At 48.2% G+C, this 19,034-nt stretch overlaps 1 protein-coding gene across 5 annotated transcripts in view; it reads right to left on the bottom strand.

The window, feature by feature from the left end:
• Positions 1 to 19,034, bottom strand: part of PIK3R3 (phosphoinositide-3-kinase regulatory subunit 3) — a 252,695-nt gene that overhangs the window by 216,268 nt on the left and 17,393 nt on the right. The gene's annotated exons all lie outside the window — the stretch shown is intronic.

The following is a 19,034-nucleotide window of genomic DNA, read 5'->3' as shown; positions in this document are numbered from 1 at the left end:
TGGCCACAGCCCAGGTTTCCATGACCGAGGCTCTTCTTGGCAGGCAGTTTTGTGGGTGCTTGGAGGACAGCACAAAGAAGCAGCTACTCCATCATGAGGGCACGGATGTTCGGCCTGTGTGATAAACCCACAAAGCAATAAATCAGCACTAGAAGGGAAGCAAGCTAGAGTTGATGTTCCTTTCTCTGTTCGGTTCCTGGCATGGCAGCCAATGTTTGACTGAAAGTGAGGCTAGCAGCCCAGTTAGCAAATATGAGTGCCAGCCTGTCATCCATGCATCCATCCATTAGATGACTTCCTTGCCCTCCCCCAAATCATTTCACAAGTGTGCTGCAACTTCCTTGGCTGTGGACTTAATAGTTCACTGTGTTCCTTGGCTGCTTAAGGATTGATGGAACAAAGAAAGATTCCTTCCCTGTTCACAAAAAAACAACATTATGCCCAAAGACTGATGAGCTTTCTGTCGCGAGGCAGTTGGGCAACATGCAATTGCAGCAGTGGCAGCGAGTGGGAGGGGGTTGTGTATTTTGTCATCAAGCTATAGAGTTTTCATACAGATTTGTTAGATTAGGATTTTTTTGTGGCTCTCAGTGCAGGGCTTTTTCTTTTGGGGGGGGAAGGGGGGTTGCCACAGCAAGCCTGCATCAAGATACCCCTCTTCTTCAGAGTCTTACAAGATTCCTCTCTGCTTTGATTGAGAAACAGCATCAGATGCCTGATAAATGGGTCTCTCTGTTGAAAGGGAGCTGAAGAGTAAATTACTGTAATAGAAAACGGCTTAAGTAGCAGTGTACGGTTCAACTCCTTTTACTGCAAAATCCATAGCACTAATTGCTTATTGACTCCCCAGCACGGTGACATCACCAGCAGCCAACCAACATCTCCTATGCAAATGAAATAAGAGGTAAAAAGACAGAAAGAAGCTGAGTGGCTTTACACAAGTCATGTATGGGTCTAAGATCAGTACTGCAGTGGGTGACAGACAGGAGGGGCTGATAGGGAGAGTATTAATTTTCTCTCTCTCAAATAGTCAAGATAACACAAGAAAATACTTGCCGAGGGCTTCCAGATCAAAGACCCCTGGCTTATTTTCTTAACTTTGGGGCCAGATGAATTCTAGAGCTTAATCTCAGTGAAATCAAAGGGGGATTTCTAGGCTGGCACCAGTCTTTTGATCAGGGGCAGAATGTGGGTCTCAGGAATATAGGCGTTGAAGACACAAGTTAGACACCCAGCTTGAGAAATCCTATCTCATTGGGAAGCAGGAATTGTCCCAGATGTGCATAGAGGTTTTGCTGCAATGCTCCTCTGTAGTTATGATGTAAGGAAACAACAGGGAGGGGATGTTTGTGGTAGAAAAGTGGCACAGGTTGGTTCACTCTTCCTCTGCCCTCCCTCTAGCAGTGGTGCCAGGCCACCGGTGCACAAACCATTCAGGAAGACACTTTTACACTTGTATCAGTTCTAGGAGAGACACACCACTGTGCTAACTGCAGGGGGGGTGACTTTTTGTTATAATCTTAACCCAAATGTTTCTTTTTAAAGCATTCTGATTTTTCTCTCTGCATGTCACAGTAGGATTTCTCTTCTGCAATACAGCTAGTCTTTCTTAAGACACCCTCTTTGTCTCTTGTTCTCTGCACCCCTGCAGGATGCATCCTCATCTGTATTACTCCACATTTTTTGTTGCCCTGCCCCAACCAGGTATCTCAGCCCCTCTGTAACCACTACTTCTTCCTTCACTCTTTTGGTATTTCTCCATTTTGTGTGCCCCCTTCCAACTTCTAGTCCTCTCCAGTTCAGTGGCAATAGCACACAAGATGGTCATTCCCCCAGAAAGTCATACAGTGTGAAGGAGTCTCAGACATGCATGGCCGGTACAACACGGCAGCAGTGGCGAACTCTAGCATCTCAAATTTCAGTTGCACCCTGTGCTACACCTACATCTGTTGCCCCCCCTCGCCTTCCATTGGACTTCATAGTTGCTGTGACTGCTGCAGTGCCCCAGAAGTTCCATGCCTGGTATGACCAAAATGGTTGCCTTTGAGGGCAGGTTGGCAAATACAGACTTCAGAAGACAAGAAAAGGGATAGCAATGCAGACATGTAGATTTTGCTGAGCTTTGGGCAGGTTGCAGGTGTGCTTCTTATGCCATGTTCCTTATGGCATAGGAGCCACTTAAACATAGGTCTTTCCTTATTACTGAGGGAATGTGAAGAACTGTGGCCCATGTGGGAGAGGTTTATGCAGAGACTCTTAAACTCCTTCTTGTGGCAACGCTGAGATGGTCATGAGGCTAATCAAGGGGTGACCGAAGCTGCAGTAACTCCTGCGCTGCCAATTTAAGGGTATATGTGCAGGGAGCGAGGGTCTTAATGCTCCCACAAAGAAGTGGGAAAGGACTACATACAATGATGGCTACCAAGTGCTCAAGTAGAAAGCCACCATTGGCCTTCAATCCTTATTTTAAAGGCTGGTTCTCTTTCAACTGTTGGCTTATTGGGCCAAGAATGAATAACCACCCCTTGGGACCCTGCTAGGGCTGACTGGTAGCTCTCAGTTGCAAAACACACCCACCCCAGTACTTTGTTTTGAAATCCTCACAAGAGCAGAGGATAGTAAGAGTGTATGCAGAATAAGTACAGAAGCTAGAAGGTCTCATTCCTGGTCGGACACAGACAGTTCAGACCCCACAAGCATATGTAAAACAATTGCTGAAATGAGCCGGTTGAGAGCAGAACTGGAAAGTTTCTTTTAGTCACGACGGTTCAGATAATTTCTTAGGGCTTTTGCCACCGCCTCTGGAGAAGAAGCCGCCTCCTCGCAATCTTCTTCTGCAATTGACTGAGCAGCTCCACTTACAGCAAAGACAATGAGGAATCACAAAGCAAGCAGCATTTAAATGAAAACCAATTGCAGCAAGATTATCCCATTTTTAGGGAGCATATTTCAGGGTGGGGGAAAGTGTCACAAAGATAGATTCATTTAGCTGCTGGATGCCACCAAAGTAGAAATTAAGCACCAGAAGCAGGGGGGAAATGGGAACAGAGGAAATGTCTAAATAACACTAGGCAGCCAGCACATGGAAAGTGAATACAGTACCAAGCTGTATGAACAGTTCTCAGTACTCTATGACAATAAATAAAATTAATTAATATACAATAATAGCCTATTTTAATACAGCTCTTCCAGTAGAATTCCGCCCCCGCCCCAAAGCAAACATGAACAAACCTAATTACCTCTTCATTTCACTGCAAGGATGAATCAGCGTCAGAGCCAAAAATAAATCAAGCAAGATCCCTAGCTCATTTGGCATCTCTCTCCAACAGTTCATTGGTCCACAACACTTCAGCCATCAAAGTTAAGAGCTGGTTACCTTGTGCTAGCTTTGCTTCAGCCAGCATTGAGCATGCAATAGTGACTCTATCGTCCCCTAGAGGTTTTATCTAACCAAACCTTAAGATCCTCTTTAGAGGCCCTGTTCTGAGCGCCAGAGCTGAATGAAGTGAGGCAGGTAACCACCAGAAGGGCAGCCTTTTTGGTAGGGACACCTCGGTTATGGTAGGAACAGCCTTCCCATATATTTCTGCCTTTTCAGGACCAGGCCTTTTAAATAACTCCTACAGTCTCGGCTTTGCAGTTTGCAGACACCTGTGTTTTAACCTGAGGGTTGCAGAGAGTTTTGTTTCCTTGCTGTATTTATGTTGGTTTTACTTTGTATTTGTTTATATGCTTATTTATGGTAAGCCATGCAAAGAACTAAATTAAAATGTTGTAAACAAATAAATTGATCTTCTGGTTTGTGCTCTCTCTCCCCCCCCCACCATTATCAAAGTATTTGTTCAATAGTGAATAAAGTTTTGGTGCAAATTTAAAAATTGATTTAAATAAGTATCATGTTATCTTTCTGGTCAGTACAATTTCAGCATTGTGCTAATCCCTGGTCCTCACAGAGTTGTTGTCCTCCTGTCTCCCCAAACAGCTATGTCCCACCCAGTAGCATGGACAGAAACCCACAAGATGTACAAAGTGCTATACCCTCTTTAGTCCATTGCAATTTTTCTTGTAGCATACATGGAAAAAAGCAATGATACTGGGAGGAGCCACCAGCCTGGAACATTCCTGGATGTTTCAGAGGCAGTGCCCAAGATTGCCAATTAACATAGTGAGCTATCGTTACCTATTATTTATTACTGACTAAAAGCTGTGTGTGCTTTCGGGGATTATATTTACCCTGGGGAGGCAAAAAGTAAAGCAAGTCCATTACTAATGTGCAGGAGTAAAACCATTAGCAGCACTTTTCTACAACTTGCTATGCCCTCTAGAAAAGAAACCTAACACCTGCCTGGCAGTTCTCACCTGTCTTTTGAAAATTGCTCTTAGTATTACAGTACTACAGGATTACAAACTACAATGTTGGGCTAACTTTTACATTCTAATAGAACTCGAGAGCTTCTTCTTAAATTGCTTCTGAATGAACATTGGTCTGCTTATCTCGGGAACAGAGGCAGCAGTATTTATAGACGACATGCTGGTGAAGTCTGTCCTTGCTATGCCCCCCAAGAGGCAGAGATGAAGATGCTGTGTTGGGCATGGTTTGATTTTCTGCCACTGCGAAGGATTTGAAACCAGCCCAACCATTTCTACTCCTTTAGGTGCTCATGAGATACAGCTTCTATTTTATTTTAGCTGGTTGGTTCTCACAAGGATTGGTAACTTCCATCTTAGCATCTTATATGTAAATAAACTTGCTGGCAAATCACCTTCATATTTCCACTGTGAGAAAAGGGTAACCTGGTCAGCCATGATGAATAAATGCATGGTATGTTGCACATGCCATGAACTGGCTGCTTCACTGGACAAAAATAAAGGTGATGTCTGAAGGCAGACACAGGTAGACACTTATTCACTGTGACCTCTCTCAATACACTTGCTTGTCCTTCAGCTGTAGGAACCAAGCACACCCTCTCTCAAATAGTAGTTAAAAATATTAATTGCCGTATTCAAAATCATAATTAAATGACCGAGACAAAGAACAGTTCTCCCATGTTGCTTCTCATAGGATAGCCAAGATCTGTTCCTCTTCTAGTATCCTACATGTTTATCTGAAGTAGGGTTAAATTCTCAACACTATATGAGTATGTCATAGCTAATCCTTTTCAGCTTGTTCAGAAGTACGGTGAGTTATTAAGTTTCTTATTGGCAATATATATCCCCCGCCCACAGGAATGGTTTTAGGCACTCTACATTTTCAGGTTTACATCCTTACATCGGTAACATCTGCGAAGGTCAGCTTGCTTATCTGTTTAGCCGGTGTTATGTACTGAGCTGAATCCTAGAACAATAGGATTCAGAAACAGCGGGAGCTACCCAATCCAACTCCAGGTGGAAGTGAATCCGCAACCTGATTGGCCTGCTGGAGCAGCCAATCAGGCGGCTGGCAGAAGTGAATCTGCTACCTGATTGGCCTGTAGGAGCAGCCAATCAGGCTGCAGGCAGAAGTCAATCCACAATATAATTGGCCCACAGGTGTAGCCCTGAAGTAGCCAATCACGCAAGGCCCATTGTGTAAATAATGTATATAAGCAGATGGTTTTGGGAAAAGAGCCATTCTTCTTCTCCTCTTCTCCTTGATGACTATGAGCTGAATAAAGAGCATGAAATTCACTCTCGACTCCGAGTACATTTCACTGGCGACGAAGGTGGGATCCTGCTGAGCTGACCGCCACCACGCACTGCACCGCAGCACCGCCACCTGCTGCACCGCTGCATCGCACCGTGCATCCAGGCTTCAGCTCCAGGACCCAAGGAACCCAGAATGGCAACCGACAGCAGCTTCTCGCCATTCAAACCAGCATCAGGAGACTGGGAAGGGTACGCCGCCCGTTTCAACTTCCTCCTGCAAGCGAAAGAAGTCACCAACGATGCCATGAAGAGGGCGACATTCTTCAGCGTCTGTGGAGAGGAGACGTTTGAAATCGCCCGGGCTCTCCTTGCACCTAGAGATGTCGCTACCGTCTCTTACAAAACAATAATGGAACGGCTGAAGGAGCACTTCTCACCACAGCCCTCGGTGGTAGCTTGCCGAAATGCCTTCTACGCAAAGCGGCAAGCCCCGGGGGAAACCATAACTGGGTTTGTGACCTCCCTCCGCCAAGCCGCCCGGTTATGCAACTTCTCAGAGTTGGAGAACATGCTTCGTGACCGCCTCGTCGGTGGCCTGAGGGACGAGATGTTGCAACGACGCCTCTACGCCAAAAAAGACCTCACGTTCCAGATTGCTCTGGAGGAAGCCCTGGCAACCGAAGCCGCCGAGAGGTCAACGCAAGAGGCACGACCGGCCCCGCCATCCCAACCGAGGGTCTACCACGAAGACCTCACCGACGAATCCGAATCTGACAGGGAGGAAGTACACCGAGTACAGCGGCGCACTCAAGCAGCACACACACCACAGCAGCCTCGACGAGAAGGAGGGAACTGTGCAAGCTGCGGGGAGAACCACGAGAGGAGGACCTGTCGTTTCCGCAACGCAGAGTGCAGGCAGTGCAGAAAATTGGGACACATCGCCCGGGTGTGTCGGGCTCGACTCACCCGTCGACAAGCATCAGATGACCGACCCAGGAGCCCCAGGTCACACGGCACCATGCACCAAGGCAACTCGACGGAGATCACGGACTACCAGGTATTCCAGTTGCCCCATCCCAGCACAGAGAAAATTTATATAGAGGTACAGATAGAGGGAGCCCCATGCCGCATGGAGCTGGACACGGGTTCAACTCTATCCATAATCTCGGCCCGAACATTAAGGGAACTGTGCCCTAATGGGGGTCCCAAACTAAGGCCGGCCCCATTCACCCTCCGGGACTTCCAGAAACGTAAGGTCCCTACAATGGGGGTGGGGACCTTCAGGGTGCAATATCGAGGGCGAAAGCAACAATTGGACTTGCTGGTAGTTAAGGGCCCCTACGTTAGCTTACTGGGACTGGCATGGTTTGGACCTCTGGGGCTAGCCGTTACCGGGGTGAACCGCACTAGCTTACAAGTGGACGTGGACGCCATATGCAAAGAGTTTCCAGGGGTTTTCGATGGGGCATTGGGACGATATACAGGACCCCCCATTGCCCTACAGCTAGACCCCGCGGTACGACCCATCAGGCACAAGGCCCGCCGGGTCCCGTTCGCCCTGAAACCCCGCATAGACGAGGAATTGGACCGACTCGTGGAGCAAGGAGTGCTGGAGCCGGTGCCCAACGCCCCCTGGGAAACTCCAATTGTCACACCCGTCAAGCCTAACGGTTCGGTCCGCATCTGTGCAGACTACAAATGCACCATAAACAAGGCTCTCACGGCCCATGCATACCCAGTGCCAGTGGTCAGCCATGTCCTCGCCACCCTGGCTGGGTCAAAAATCTTTGGCAAACTGGACTTGGCCCAAGCGTATCAACAGTTGCCTGTGGACGAAGCCACAGCAGAGGCTCAGACGATTGTGACGCACAGAGGGGCATTCAGAGTAAAGCGGCTGCAATTTGGCGTTAGCGTGGCACCAGGCATATTCCAGAATCTAATGGACTCTCTCCTTAAAGGGATTCCTGGCGTCACCCCCTTCTTCGATGATGTACTGATCGCCGGGCCCACACCAGAGGAATTTGAGGACCGCCTCCGCTCCGTCCTGCACCGTTTCCAGACGGCGGGCCTCAAGGTGAAGCGGGAAAAGTGTTTACTGGGAGTGCCGCAGGTGGACTTTCTGGGATTTAAGGTGGACGCAGAAGGGGTCCATCCAACCGGTGACAAGGTACGGGCCATTTGTGAGGCCCCAGCGCCCAAGAGCAAGCCCGAACTTCAGTCATTCTTGGGATTATTGAACTTTTACCATGCCTTTCTTCCGCATAAGGCAGCGGTAGCGGAGCCCCTACACAGACTCCTAGATAAAAGGGCCCCTTGGGTGTGGGGCCAGCGACAAAGGGCCGCATTCCAGGCAGTCAAGGACTTGCTCGTCTCGAACTCGGTCTTGGCACACTTCGACGAGAGGCTGCCAGTGGTGCTGGCATGCGACGCCTCTCCCTATGGCATCGGCGCTGTCCTGGGACACCAACTCCCGGATGGAAGAGAGGTGCCGGTGGCATACTTCTCCCAGACGCTTGCTGCAGCCGAACGAAACTACTCACAGATTGACAAGGAGGGTCTGGCAATCGTGAAGGGCGTAAAAAAATTCCATGATTTCTTGTACGGGCGGCCCTTTACCATAGTGACTGACCACAAGCCGTTGCTTGGCCTGTTTGCCCCCGAGAAGCAGACCCCCCAAGTGTTGTCTCCACGTGTCCTCAGGTGGTCAATTTTCCTTGCCGGCTACCAGTATGCACTAATCCACCGCCCTGGGAAGGCGATGGGCCACGCAGACGCCCTCAGCAGGCTACCACTACCAGAAACAGGCCCCGACCCAGCGCCTGCGCAAGAGGTTATGACCCTGGAGCTGCTTCCTGACCGACCCATTCAGGCACAAGAAGTTGCGCACCATTCCACAAAAGATAGGGTCATCTCCCGGGTCCTGGACTGGGTGTGGCGAGGATGGCCCAGCAGCAGCCCCGGGCCAGAATTCGCTGGCTACACAAACCGCAAACATGAACTGTCGGCCCACAAGGGGTGCCTGTTATGGGGAAGCAGGGTTGTTGTTCCCCAGCCCCTCCGCAAAAGGGTCCTCACAGCCCTACACGAGACACACCCAGGGGTAGTGAGGATGAAGGCCCTTGCCAGGAGTTATGTGTGGTGGCCGGGGATTGACAGAGAGATAGAGGCCTGGGTCCAACACTGCCAGACCTGCCAAGAATCCCGCCCGGATCCCCCAAGGGCCCCAGTCCAGCCCTGGGAGTCCGCCCGACATCCATGGTCACGCTTGCACGTGGACTTCGCTGGCCCCTTCCAGGGAAAAACATTCTTCATAGTGGTGGATTCCTACACCAAATGGCTGGAGGTCGCACTGGTACCGTCCACTTCTACGGCGGCAGCCATCCGGGTACTACGTAAGCTTTTTGCAACCCACGGGCTCCCTGACACCCTCGTCTCGGACAATGGAACCGCATTCACGTCAGAGGAGTTCCAGACCTTCACAGCGCAGAACGCCATCCGCCACATCCGCTCAGCACCATTCCACCCTGCCACCAATGGCCAAGCGGAGCGCATGGTGCGGACCACCAAGGACAGCCTCCGCCGCATGACACAAGGGGACTGGGAATACCGCCTTGCCGCATTTCTTCTAGCACAGCACAGCACCCCAAGCACAACGACGGGCCGGAGCCCAGCTGAACTACTAATGGGCCGGCGCCTTGCAACTAGACTGGACCGACTTCACCCCGACAGAGCTCAGGATGAGGTAGTGGTGGGGAAAGGCAGGAACCCCCGGACATTTGTGGCCCAGGACGCAGTGTACGCAAAGAATTTTGGGGCAGGCCCAGCATGGGTACCCGCCACAGTCACCAAGGTGACCGGTCCCGTGTCGTACGAGGTACTAACGGAAGGGGGGCAATGTTGGCGCCGCCACTGCGACCAGCTACGGCGACGATTCCCAGGAGGAACCCGGGAGGAGAGCGGGACAGAGGGGTCCCAAGGGGACAGCAGGGCAGTGAGGCCTGTAGAGCGAGAGGGGTGGGCAGGGGAAGCAGAAGCAGTAGGCACAGAGGGGCGCCCCGAGGCTGGAAGGACACCGGAACCAGAGCCACAACCTAGTGGTTCAGTGGCGCCAGACCAGACAGCCCCGGCACAGCCAGCAGCCTCGGAACACGAGCCAGAACCAGAACCCCTGACCAAGGAACACCCCAGGCCACAACGCACACGGAGGCGGCCAGCAGACCTTGGGGACTACGAATGCAACTTCCCGGGCAGGACTGGAACTTAGAGGGGAGGGGTGTTATGTACTGAGCTGAATCCTAGAACAATAGGATTCAGAAACAGCGGGAGCTACCCAATCCAACTCCAGGTGGAAGTGAATCCGCAACCTGATTGGCCTGCTGGAGCAGCCAATCAGGCGGCTGGCAGAAGTGAATCTGCTACCTGATTGGCCTGTAGGAGCAGCCAATCAGGCTGCAGGCAGAAGTCAATCCACAATATAATTGGCCCACAGGTGTAGCCCTGAAGTAGCCAATCACGCAAGGCCCATTGTGTAAATAATGTATATAAGCAGATGGTTTTGGGAAAAGAGCCATTCTTCTTCTCCTCTTCTCCTTGATGACTATGAGCTGAATAAAGAGCATGAAATTCACTCTCGACTCCGAGTACATTTCAGCCTACTACCACCTACTCTGACTTAACAGTCGCTCTCCAGTGTCTCGGGGCGAGAGATGCCTTTCACATCACCTGCTAGCTGATTCTTCATTTAAACTGGAGATGTCAGAAATTGAATCCGAGACCTTCTGTTCATAAAGCATGTATCGTACTACTAAGCCACGGTGGAAAGCTTGCAACTAAGAGAAAATTCATGTTCTGAAAGAAGAGCAGATTTTCCTCCTTAAGACTGAGTACTAGTGTCTATGTTGTTCAGTTTCCAATCTGCAAAGTGATGGCCCAGTTGAAATATAAAGGATCACAAGTTCTGGCTCATGCAGTGGCATGCTATGAAAAACAACAACAACCAGTTATCTCTAGGGTTGCAGTCTAATGCAGTCTAAAGCAAATTCTCATAAACATTTCTAGGATGGATTATTTACCAGAAGGAAAATGGTTGGAACACCCACCAGAGGTGAAGCATGGTGTGTACTGTATTCCTCATCGTTTGATGGGGACACAGAAAGAATGGTTCCACTGAAATGCTTGTCTTTCACAACATCTCTACGCTTGTTTTGCCTCTGTGTTAGTTCATACTAATAGGGCTAGCAATCGGGGAGATTTTCATTGGGGAAATAATGCAAGAGAAAAGGGTGAAACCCTTTCCCATTGCATTACAGTCACAGATTTGGCCGGGGAAAGGACAAGAGGGAAATTTTGCCTCATTGCTTGTGCCTGCTTATCAAAACCAGTCTCTCACGACAAGAACCATGGGTGGCTAAGCAGATCATTGTCCCTGGCCTGGCTGGCGGTTCTTACTTGAATTGCACTCACAAAGGTTACTACAGTATTATACTACACTGTGGGCTAACTTTTGCATCTAAATGGAACCTGAGAGCATCTTATTAAATTGCTTATGTCTGGAAAATTGGTCCGCTTATCTCCAAGTGGGGGAGAGAGACAGTATTTATAGACAACACGCTGATGAAGTCTGTCCTTGTTGTGCCCCCAAGAGGCAGAGATGAACAGGGCTTTCAACCTCCAGCATCCAATCTAATTTTACACTACATCTCTGCTTGCCAGCCTCTGGAAACCATTACTCACTCATTAAAACCTTCATTTCCTTCTGCAAGCTCCATCTGATATTCTGCTAGTTCCTCTACACCACTGCTCTGGCTTGAATGCCTCTGAAACCATGTCATAGGATGCTGATCCTTTCATCCCTAGGATGCAAGGCCAGATGCCATCTGCTAGGTACTGACATGTACAAGCTCCCAAACTGTGCACTGGGGTGAGGGGCAGGGGGAGGGGAGAATGCAAATATCTGGTTCTTGAATATGATATGCAATCTAGGAAATGGACACAAATGCATCTGGCCTTGCTACTGTTTTCAATTGCAAATTATTTTTTTAATCTACCAGGTTGTAGGGATTTTTGTTGGACTTTGCAGGTAGAATGGAACATTGGACAGAGCACAAGGGGCAGTGCAGAAGAAAATAAGAGGAGAATGGGTGTTGAGAGATTTGTTGGGACTGTTGTTTCAGGAGCTCCATATCATGCCTCCTTGACATTTTAACACCCTTATGCCAATCATGAGGTTTATAAATGTAACTTTTTAAGTTAAAAATTAATCAGCCAAGATTCAGAGGAACCCCCCCCCCAAGCCACTAGATTGTGAGCTAGCAAGCCACTTTGCGATTTGCAAATATATTATGGACTTCAATTATCTCCTTGTCTGATGACCCTAATTACAGTAGTATTTGAATGTTGATATTAACTGAATTTTTTCCGTTGTTCTGTCATTTGAAACCATGTTTCTGTTATTCTTATCAGTTCAACACATTTCAAACCAGTTACAAGAAGAAAAAGTGGGAGGAGGAGGAGGAGGAGGAGGAGGAGGAGGAGGAGGAGGAGGAGGAGGAGAACAACAACAACAACAACAAGAAGAAGAGAGATACAACTAAATGGCAATAATAATGAGAAAAAGTAGAAAGGAAAAATAATGATAAAGAGGGTCCCCTCCCCCAGATGCCTATATTGCCCTTCTGGGCAATAATGCTAAACTAGGTGAAACTGAGCTTGACTGTTCCAATAATCCTTTCTCTCCTGCTCTATGCCCCAGAATTAAACTTTCTAACCTGCCTCCAAGTTGTACTACAAATGGATGGGATGTTTTGGCAAGTTGGGCCCTGGTTGTCTTAATTCTCCTCTCTTTCAACAGTAGGAATATGCCCTTCCTCCCCCAAGAGGTGACCCTGGCAAGTTGTAACCCATTTGCCCTGACTGACTGAGATTTCACCAAGTTGGGATGGAGAGCCATTGGTGGCACTAGCTTTCCTGATCTTTGTGGCTCTCTTGAATCCCTGCAACATCTGCACTAAACCAGTGGTGCAATGGAGAGGCAAGACAGTGAATGCAGCTGCTGTACTGCACCTTTGACAGTGGACAGCAAGCATCTCTTTCAGAATTTGCAACCATACACATCAGCTGCTGGGGAGGGATTACACAGGTGCAACACACAGACACACACACACACACACACACACACCTGTTTACTGGATGGTGGCATTTGGTTTTGTGCGTCTAGCATCACGCCACTTGGATATGAAAATGTATTGCAATTACACATATATCATTATCAGCCACTAGTGTAAACATCTATTCTAGCTTCTTTTACAAGGAGGGTCCTAGGGAATCACAGCAACAGCCAACTGAGGACAGAGGAGACCTCAGTAATTACTATAATTCACATTCCAGAGAGACAGTAAGGCCGCCTCTTTTACACAAGGGCCCAGCAATGCACCCAAGGCAGCCTCTCTCACACAAGGGCCCAACTATGTAACATTAACTCGTCCTACATTGATGGTATCAAGGGTTTAGGGTCAAATTAGAGTAACCAAAATTAGCAAGATGTCTCAGAAGCCAACCTCTTGCTAGTGGGGGAAGAAGAATTAAAATCATTATAGACACTACAGTACAGATAGTTTTTGTGCCAGATTACAACTCAAAATCCCTCTGCTAGTTAGTGATGTTTGGGTAAGGCAGTTTTTGAGGGCTTCGGGGAGTAGCATGAAAAGTGATAGTGGAGTTAGAGAAGACCTTTCCACCCAACCCTCTTTCAAACTGAAGGAGACAGTCAGCTCCATTTCCCCATCCCATACAACACACATTGACTGCCTCACCTCTTTTGAGCTGCCAATTGGAATGAGGCAGCAAAGAAGCAGGAAGTGCCTTGTTCAAAATGGCAGCCATGTTAGATAGCACAACAAGGCTCCCACTTGGCTAGGTAAGGCGAACAGCTGAAAAATGATTGCTTCTACTATAATGGTGCTTGTGGAGTGTTATGTGTGGTTGGGGCAGGAGAGGCATGTCTATCCATTATTCTAGAGCAGTGGCAGGGGAACTTGTAGTACCATGGCCAATGGTCAGAGATGTTAGGAATCTGGAGAGTGATAGGGTTCCCTACCTGCCTGTCCTAGAGAGATCAGAGGTTCTACAGGCAACTTGACATGTACCTCTGTTATGCAAATGGATTATTATTATTTTCCCTTACAACAGAAAACAGCACATAGACAGTTATCGCCGTAATAACCCAAGGGGGAAATTATTCTGCAAAAAAAATTGTATCCCATTTCATGGCTGATTCTAGCAATCTATATTAATGGCAACACAAAAAAACAACAACCATATTTTTGCAAGGCAAACATCGTCTCCAGTAGCTGAAGTATGTTAAGAGTGAAGTGAATTATAATCATGTTGCATCAAGATGGTGTCCATAATCTAAGAAGGAACCTGTGCACATAGCACAAAAGTGCTAACTCTAAGACAGTCTGGACAAACATACTCTTGTTCTGGGTCTTAGATAAATAGTTTCATGTGGATGCAAGTGTTTGTGTGTGGGCCTTAGCTTGGGATAAATATTGTGTCAGTGCAATGCATCCAGGTTGAACAAGAGTGAGGACTGGATGTAGAGAAAATAACAACAGAAACCCTGACTTTCAGAATTTGCAGCAGCAAATTCATTCACCAGATGTCTTTAAGTCGACTTTCCATTGAAAAACTTGCATTGTCCCTGGGAATGTTCACACATAACTCAGCTTCACTGAGTACACTTAATTTCCTTATTTAACGAGGTCAAAATTCATTGAATTCATTCAAGTTGACTTTAATTAGCTTAGTTGCCTTGCATATCAAAGTGGAAATCAGCTGCACAAATTCAGCACAACTGAACTGAGACTTTCAGCTTCAGCTTCACTAAAAAAAAACTAACACAAGCCCTGTTCTAATGTAATATTTTGCAGCTGAAGCGATTTCTGTGGCTTCATAACTTTGAAAGCATTTATAACTGGTCATCTAAGCAACTTGTTCATAGACAATCCCAAGACTGCCAACTGTCAGGAATACTTTCATGGTTCACAGGACTATCCCCAAAAGCAGGTTGCAAGAATGGCTCATATGCACAAAACACTTTCATAAGCATATAGCCACAGGAATGGGTCCAGGATCTATCCCGTTGCTTCCAAACACTATATTGAGAGTGAACTGTAATGGCTGGAACAAGATCTTTTGTTTCCACTTGAGGTCAGCATTGACAGTAGCCAGTCAATCACCCAGATGCTCATTTTGTTTAAAATAGTATTTCAAATCCTGATACAAGCAAATTGTATCTCTGTGGCTACCGTGGAGATGTTTTGAAAAAAAGGAAACAAACTGATACACAATGGCAAGAAGCTTATATTTAATATTCACAATATTTAATTTGGGGGCAATGGAACAAAGCTCTAACCTCTTATGTCCTAGTTCAGCAACTCTTGGGTGCATAAGGGGTGCATCTGTACCACACACGGACAAGCTTCAGGTCATGCAGCTTTCACAGGCCCTCAACTGTGATATGCCAAGGGTACCCACTCAAACCCGCTTGCTACTGAACTGTCCCCTGTGTCTTCCTCCCTATGTAAGCTATGAATCCCTCGGCCCACCACACAGCTGTTTAGCAAGCTGGGGGGGGGAGTGCAATTGTGGTGGTGAGGAAGGCAGGTGGGGACAGCTCTCCCCAAGTGCCTTTCTCCCCAACACCTTTGCGTACAGGTGTCAGTGTGCCTGTGTCTCGTCCTGCACACCACCAGCTCTTACCATGGCCCACTGCTGCATGTGTTCCTATACCATGCAACCTGTAAGGGGAAGAAAGTACAGAGAACCTCCCCCTTGCATCAGAAGTAGCTCCTCCCCAAGCAGTGATGGAAGCAAGGGCTCTGAGGAGGCCAGTCAGGAAGTGGAGAGAGAGAGCCAGGGCTCCAGCAGCATGGGAGAGCCCCGGCTACACAGGATAGAGGAAAGAGAGGGAGAGAATGGGGGAAAGGAAAGCATGGAGCGTAGACCCTTTCCTTCGGTTCCGGAATTACGCAGGAGAAAGAAAGGGAGGAGATTCACTGTCCCGAGACTCCTATGTTGGAGAAGATCACGTGGGGGGGGGCAGTGCCGGATTCTGCATCGGAATGAGCAGACATGTTTTTACACACCTGTCTCACTGTAAATAGACTGCACTAATAAAAACTGTTTAAAGACAAGCATGCGGAGCGTCGTTACTCTAGAGTAGTCGCAAAAACCCCTGACACAACCCATCATAATTCTTCCACCAGTTTAATTGCCATGGCTTCCGCTACTGAATCTTGGCAGTCACTGTTTGGCGAGTAATCCACAGGTTGAAGTGGGGGGGATTTGTTTTTGTGTCTTTTTAAAATACCATCTGCAGGCCTTTAACACGCACCTGGGCTAGAAGGTTCTGAGATACAGATATAGCCTGAAAATTGTTTTTGCGTCTTGGCCTGCAGATGCCCATGTTTCATTCTCCAGCTGAATGTGAGAAGATTCGCAGCTGCTTCTAGTGTGCCTCGCTACAGACAATAAGGTATCTCGGGACTTGGCTTCTTAGTTCTGCTGAGGATGGATGAGCTCATGTTTCTTTATATAGATATCCCGTCAGATTCCTCTCCATAGCAACACGTCCTGGTGTGACAGCCTCTGGGCTTGTGCTGTCAGAGAGCCTGGCTGCTTGAGTTTGACACCGCATCCTCCCCATCATTGCAAACAGCACCCGCTCAAAGGCAACAGACCAGAGAGGAACCAGCGCAGGTAACAGGAGGGTGGATCAGCTCATGCTGCTACAAAGCCTCACACTGCCTTCTTCACCAACACAATAAGCCAGGAACAGGGCTGTCTTCTACACTGCCTGGTGCCACAGTGCCATCTTGTGGCCAAATTATTCAAAAACAGAATTTACTATGCAGCAAGAAGGTATGTACAGATTTTTAAAACCCCAAATCCTTTGGGAGGAAGGGCAAGAGATAAATCCAGCAAACAAGCAAACAGTGTATGTGTGTCAGCAGTTTTACATTTGAGTTCTTTGAGAACTCTCAGGCGGATACATCTGGACCCAGAGATTCGTCAGTTTTTGTTTTCTCTTTTAGGCCTAGAACTTCACCTCTTGCCACCACTATTTTCCTCTGTTCCCCAGACTCCCTATCTGCCTTGTATCTTCTGCTGTAAAGATGAAGACAGGTGCAAAAAATATATATTCATTTAGCTTCTCTGCAATCTCCTTATCCTCTCCTTTAAAGGTAAAGTTACCCCTGACCGTTAGGTCCAGTCGTGGATAACTCTGGGGTTGCACGCTCATATCGCTCAATAGACTGAGGGAGTCGGCATTTGTCCGCAGACAGCTTCCGGGTCATGTGGCCAGCATGACTAAGCCGCTTATGGCAAACCAGAGCAACACACGGAAACGCCGTTTACCTTCCCATCGGAGCGGTACCTATTTATCTACTTGCACTTTGACGTGCTTTCGAACTGCTAGGTTTGCAGGAGCAGGGACCGAACAATGGGAGCTCACCCTGTCGCAGGGATTCAAACCGCCGACTTTCTGATCAGCAAGCCCTAGGCTCTGTGGTTTAGACCACAGCGCCACCCGCGTCCCTTATCCTGCCCTTTAGCACACCTTTAATTATAATAAAGAGGGCATCCTCTTTGTTCTGGTGGTACCTCTCCTGATCTGAACCATACACTCCAGTTGAGCTTCTGATATTGCATTTTTGAACAACCTCAAGCTCAGGGGTCAGGATTAAAGGATTCAGGTACAGGACAAGAAGTTCAGAACTGAATGGAAATGACAAAGATGTCCAAATAAGCTTCCCCACCACTCCCACCAATTTTTAAAAGACAATGCATGGTCCCCATGAGACTCTCTCACCTTGTGGGAATGTTGAGCTTGCAAGTGCACACTGCATCAGGGTAGGTGGGTCTGCTCCCACCTGTGAAGGCTTCACTCTCCTATTCAACCTCTAGTTCAGTAGTCACCTCCTCCTGTTCAGCCTCCATCATGGGTTGATCAGAACCCGCCCCAGAGTCCATTGAGGGAGGGTTGGTGGAGAGGGCCCACTTCGCTTCCCAAAGTGGCTGAAATTGGGGTAGGAAGGGGAGGTTTCCCCTTCCTCCAACCCAGGTGCCCACAGTACAATCCTCCCCTTTGTTTCTTCTTCCTTCTCCATCCGAGCCAGCAAATCCAAGCCTGATTCCAACAGTGCTGCAGGCTCATGACAGCACATATGACAGACAGTGCAAGACACTGGAAAGCCCACAACACCTGCTAGCTTTTTTTGGGGGGGGGAGTTTATTAAGTTCCTTTATTCGAAGCTTAGGTCATGGGGAGGAAGGGCAGAGTAGTGTGCCCTGGCCTCCTTGCCCTGCTGCTAAACTCACCCAGCTACTTGCCTTGATGCTTGGTCAACTGAAGCAGAGGTGGTTCATCAGCTGGGGCTCTCTTTAGCTCCTGCTAAGCTACAAGTCCCCTTCATGGATCAATGCCTTGTCGTGGCGAAGGGGCTTGAATAACTCAGAGAAGCTATGAGCTATGCCATGCAGGGCCACCCAAGATGGACAGGTCATAGTGGAGAGTTTTGACTAAATGTGATCCACCTGGAGAAGGAACTGGCAAGCCACTCCAGTATCCCTGCCAAGAAAACTCCATGGACAAAGACAACAGGCATATAAAAGTTATGACGCTGGAAGATGAGCCCCTCAGGTCGGAAGGCGTCCAACATGCTACTGAGGAAGAGCGGAGGACAAGTACAAGTAGATTCAGAGCTGATGAAGCGGCTGGGCCAAAGCCGAAAGGACGCTCAGTTGCGGATATGCCTGGAAGCGAAAGGAAAGTCCGATGCTGTAAAGAAAAATATTGCATAGGAACCTGGAATGTAAGAACCATGAGTGGAGGTAAGCTGGATGTGGTCAAAAATGAGATGACAAGAATAAATATCGACATCCTGGGCATCAGTGAACTAAAATGGAAGGGAATGGGCGAATTCAGTTCGGATGACTATCATATCTACTGGAAATCAGCCCTGAGTGCTCCCTGGAAGGACAGATCGTGAAGCTGAGGCTCCAATACTTTGGCCACCTCATGAGAAGAGAAGAATCCTTGGAAAAGACCCTGATTTTGGGAAAGATTGAGGGCACTAGGAGAAGGGGACGACAGAGGACAAGATGGTTGGACAGTGTTCTCGAAGCTACGAACATGAGTTTGACCAAACTGCGGGAGGCAGTGCAAGACAGGAGTGCCTGGCGTGCTCTGGTCCATGGGGTCACGAAGAGTCGGACACGACTAAACGACTAAACAACAACAAGCTACAATTGTGACCCTTGCTACAAGTGTGACCCAAGAGGCTCTGCTGAATAGGCAGAATCTCCCTAATGATTGCACTGACACCAAGAATAGAATTTAGTCC

Source organism: Zootoca vivipara, chromosome 7 (assembly GCF_965207765.1).
Source record: "Zootoca vivipara chromosome 7, rZooViv2.hap1.1, whole genome shotgun sequence".
NCBI classification, from domain to species: domain Eukaryota; kingdom Metazoa; phylum Chordata; class Lepidosauria; order Squamata; family Lacertidae; genus Zootoca; species Zootoca vivipara.
The sequence above is the reverse complement of the archived record's forward strand: the minus strand, read 5'-3'. Positions and strand labels throughout refer to the sequence as shown.